Raw genomic sequence first — 4,648 nt, forward strand, 5'->3', positions numbered from 1 at the left:
CCACGAACCGAGACGGCGCAACCTGCATTTTCAAAAAGAAGTTCTCAATAATTGAATAAGTTCAAATCAAATGTGTTCTTACACAAAAATCATGCAAATTAGAGGCTCACCCTCCGAATCAGATGCTGCCAATCGTCCAAGCCAGCATCCGTCACAGCCACGTCAAAGTCACGCAGCTCGGAGATCATCGTCCTCCCAGTCGCGTCAGTGTACTCAAGGGTCTCGGGGTACTCTGGGGGCTCGATGCCCGCCGCCTCAACGTTCTGCAAAGCCAAATGTTTCTCATTAATCGATGATCTTTCATCATATTCTCAAAATCAAAAATAAAGGAGAGTAAAATGCTCACCACAACCGGCCAGTACGCCAACCTCCCATAGAGGAACGCCGAGTAGTCCTCACCAGGAAGAAGGAGGGCGTCACCACCAACGCCAGCCAAGTCAACCTCCCTCTCAGCCTCAGAAGGCTCCCTGAACATCGTCCTAGGAGGATCAATGGGAACCGTCAACACATCCCGAGAGCACTGACGAGCCAAGCGCTCGCCCAAGTACCACACAGGACCCATCGACGTCCTCAACAGCAGCCGGCTCGAGCTCCTAGGTCGAAGGACCTCAGCCACAAAAGGAGGCGCTCCAGCGTACTCCGCCCAAGGCCTGGGCACCCACTGGGACAAGACAAACAAGGAATCATTCTTACGATCGATTAAAAGCAATGATGTAGAAGCAAAATGAATATAAGTGAGATGCTCACGCTGTCCAGCTGAAGATCGTTCACGTCCCGCCGATAAACACCGTGAGAGGAACGCTTGCTCCTCGTCCGACACATCACCCAATCCCTCACCGCGGGACAAGCCTTCTCAAGCGGCTCCGTCTCCTTGGGCGAGAGGCTCGGAAAGTAGGAGTACACCCACGCATGTGAAGCAAGATAATCAATAACGATCTTTCGTAATTTGACAAGGAAAAGAATTAATTTTAGTCCAAATGAAGGTTCATACCTCCAGCAGCAGTCCAGGGCCAACAGCACCAGGATAAGTCCCCTTCTCCATCAACTCCGGACGAACCATGGCCCTCATGAAGCGGATGAGGACCGCAAAACCAGGAATGACCCAGTCCCAACGCCCTAGGGAGCTCAGGTCAGAAAGGAAGGGAAGAAGCTTCGTCGACAGCCTCTCTCCCTTTTCTTTGAGGTAGATCGAAGACAGAAACCACCAAAGCCACAAACGAGCCCTCTGCTCAGCTGTACAGAGAGGAGGATCCGTCTCTCTCCCGTCAATCGTCACCAGCGCCGGGGTCTTCCCCGCAAAGTAGTCTCGGACATAGGAACTGGGCACCAAACTAGGCATTGTAACAGCCTTCGGCGACAAGTTCTAGTCGATCAACCTCCTAGCCTCGACCGAGTCCACCCTCATGGCAGTCTCCGGCCACTCCACCACCTCAGACCCACACGGCATACCATAAATCATGCCGTAGTCCTCCAACGTGACTCCCACCTCACCAAAAGGCATGTGAAAAGTGGAAGTCGTATCCCAGAATCGGTCCAAGAAAGCGCGGACCAGGCTAAGGTTAGCCCGCAGCTTCCTCTTCGCGATATCCCTCCAAGCCTGCACCAAGGCAACAAGCGCTCCACGCTCGATCATGGCGCGCTCCTCCGCCGACAGCCTCTCATAGCACTCTATCGTCGTCGTGTAACCCGAGAATGACCTGATGTTCCCGGCCTCCTATTGTGATTTGAAACAAAAGCTATCTTTAGTTTTGAATGAAAATTGGAAGAGATATGAGCAAATCGAATGAAAGAAGATGAGTGATGAGTAATGAATTCAAGATTACCAAGCTCTTCACCGTCCTGTAGGACAGGTGACCCTCCGCAGCCGAAAGCAAGTGCCTGCTGTCCCAGGTCTCAGCCCACGCGGGTGCTCCCCTCAGCTGACGACCTCCTCGTCCAATGTTGGCCCGCCTCGGGGCCTCCTCCTCCTCAACAGCCTCCTCCTCGTGGACCTCGTCCCTAGAAGCCATCACCGCGGCGGTGAAAGCCTCCTCCAAAGCCTCCTCGATAACACGAGAAGGATCAACAGCAGTGTCTATCTCCATGGGAGCTCTCCCAGAAGTAGAAGCCTCATCACTTGTAACGTTAAAGTAATTTTAGGCCGCGTCACGTGACGACAAGCCTTGGTTTAGGGATTTTGGAGCCTTCGGAAGCCCTGAAATTGCTCTTTTCTCGCCATCTTTGGCCGCATTCTCATAAAATCGATCACTCATGTGGTAATTAGGGTCAAGTCAAGTCTAAGTTGAAGCCTAGTCATGGGTTCGAGTCGAAATTTCGGCAGCATTTCGTTATAACGGCGATTATGCCCTAGAAAAGTGTCCTGAAAAAGCCGTCACAAACCAAAATTTTGAGATGGTAGGAAGTTTACCCATCATCCAAGGATCCCAAATATCGAGTTTCATCGCAAATGGCAATCCTAAGGTCATTTTCGAAGCAATTTACGGTCTAGCTGTGAAACCGTCTCAATTTCACTCAAATGCTCAAGACTCAACGAAAATTCGAAACAAATACATGGTTATGATCCTTATATTACCAATTAGCCATTTGCAAGGTCAATTTTACAAGGCAAATTCATTGGGGGGAAAAGCCCTAAATTTTCGACATTTTAGGGTTGAAAACCCTAATTTTTTCGATCCAAATTAAGCAAAATATGTTAGATTGATGCAAGAATGATATACATACCTCGATTAGTCATGATAAATGCAAGCTTTTGGATCAAATCTTGGCGGAAATGGTTGAGATTTGAGAGAGAAATTGAAGAATTTGAACAAATGAATTAAAACCCTCTGTTTATCGCGTTTTTACGCAGAAAAGACACCTTCAGGAATAGACGCAGTGACACGTCTGTCGCGTACCTGTAAAAAATAACCAACTGGCTCTAACTAATATAGCTAGGGAAGTCGGGTCGAATCCACAGAGAGGTAGGAATTTGTCAGCTAAATCTAAGTTCGCCAAGGTAACCAAATTGGGGGTTTATAAAATGTGGTTGTCTAAACTAACAGAAATAAGGAAAAGAGAATAAAAGGAAGGAAGTAAACAGATAGAGAGAAATAGCTAAGACAAACGGTTCACCATAATCATCCGGTCAAGTAATCTAGGTCTCAGGTCAATGCAATACGGTCTAAGGGGTAGCGAACGTCACCTTTTGGTCCTTAATTCACCCTAAAGTGTAAACAGCTTAACTTTCGCCCTCACTGCAATACTCTATTGTTCGCTACTAGTCTCGCCTTTTCCAACCTTTCGGTCCAGGTCAAGGATCACTAAGAATTAAAGGTCTAATTGCGTCGACTCAATTAGGCAATTACAATTAATTGTAGCATTTAACCAACAAAGACAGTACCATCATTAACCTAATAAATCGATTACTCTCCCTTCATATTACGGATCCCCTATAGTCTTAGCATAGGACAATTAGCTACTCATAACCAATGAATTATCGATAATGACGAATTGATAATTAAAACTAGACATGGTGATAAAGCTAGTAAGGATTCCAATAAAACAACTATGATAACAATTAAAGAGAAGAAGGGATTAAAGCAATAAATAAAATTAGGAATAAAAGTAGAATGATAATACCAATCGTGTTCCAAATCCGACTAGTAAGAAGTAAAAGAAGGGCAACAATCCCAAGAACAGTAACAAGAACTAGAGTAAAAACAACGTCCGAGAGGAAGAGAGAGAGGTAACGTAGTTACTCCCCTTCAGTCTTATACTAAAATTCATTCTAAAACCTAGTTTATGGACTAATTACAAAAGCCCATAAGTAATTTAGGCGGAAATTGACTAAAGCACAAGAAACCATTCGATCGAGTAGAAGTAATCTACTCGATCGAGTAGATCATCACCAAACCACTCGATCGAGTGGTAATAAACCACTGGATCGAGCACCTCTTGCAAAGACTCCTCGATGGGCTCCTTAAACTGGTCGATCGACCAGTCTTGAGTATATAAAGCATTCGATCGAATAGTGAACCACTCGATCGAGCTGTATAGGCACGTTAGGACTTGAATTGCTTCCCGAACTCAGCTCACGCGTCTTCCAAGTGTTAGATTTCCAAGCTCCGGCTCCTTATTTTCCATGAATGCATACAATTGGGACAATTAAGGCTCGATTTAGCTCCTCTTCGGTCAATTCCTGCAGATTACAAATAACGGACCAAAGTAGAATATTCGGGGGTATTTGTAGCCAGATGCTACATAAAAAGCACAGAAATGCGTGTAAAAATGAGGTGAAAACCTTATATAAAAGACACGCATCAAATCTCCCCAAACCAAACCTTTGCTTGTCCCCAAGCAAATATGAATGCAACTAAGGGTGAACAATGGAACGGGACCAACGCATCAGCTACAAATCATCCACTAGAACCAATTTAATGCGATAACATGACAAAGTGGCAGTGAAAAGTGCAAACGAGTTAAATTAATGTTCAAACTTACTGAACCGTCGACCTTGCAAGACTCAAAAGATATCGGACTCTCACAGGTCGCTCGTCACTCAAAATCAGGCACAAGGTGAGTATATATGTGAAAGATAGGAAGAAATCAGACACTCACCTAACTCGACCTATAAGAACATGCATGCAGTTAACATGAATAAAGTCTCTAC

This window comes from Silene latifolia, chromosome 1 (assembly GCF_048544455.1).
Source record: "Silene latifolia isolate original U9 population chromosome 1, ASM4854445v1, whole genome shotgun sequence".
In the NCBI taxonomy this organism is placed as follows: Eukaryota; Viridiplantae; Streptophyta; class Magnoliopsida; order Caryophyllales; family Caryophyllaceae; genus Silene; species Silene latifolia.